Source organism: Cebus imitator, unplaced genomic scaffold (assembly GCF_001604975.1).
Source record: "Cebus imitator isolate Cc_AM_T3 unplaced genomic scaffold, Cebus_imitator-1.0 Scaffold39, whole genome shotgun sequence".
NCBI lineage: Eukaryota > Metazoa > Chordata > Mammalia > Primates > Cebidae > Cebus > Cebus imitator.
In genome coordinates, this window is record NW_016107354.1 from 2,103,584 (window position 1) to 2,103,997 (window position 414).

Consider the following 414-nt stretch of genomic DNA (forward strand, 5'->3'; position numbering starts at 1 on the left):
GGGGAAGAGGTGGCTTTTAAATATAGACTACTGAACTGCTGCATAAGGAGATTGAGTTAGTTTGCCTGGGATGCTAAGAGTGAGAAAGGGACATTGCACGCCTGTTACACACTTATTTACTCACTCTGTGGCCATCAGAAGCATCCTTCTGTCTCTGGGCCTCCATTTCTTTCTTTCCTTTTTCTTTTGAGATGGAGTTTTACTCTTGTCATCCAGGCTTGGAGTGCAGTGGTATGATCTTGGCTCACTGCAACTTCTGCCTCCTGGTTTCAAGCATTTCTCCTGCCTCAGCCTCCCAAGCAGCTGGGATTACAGGCATGTGTCACAATACCCAGCTAATTTTTGTATTTTCAGTAGAGACAGGGTTTCACCATGTTGACCAGGCTGGTCTCGAACTCCTGACCTCAGGTGATC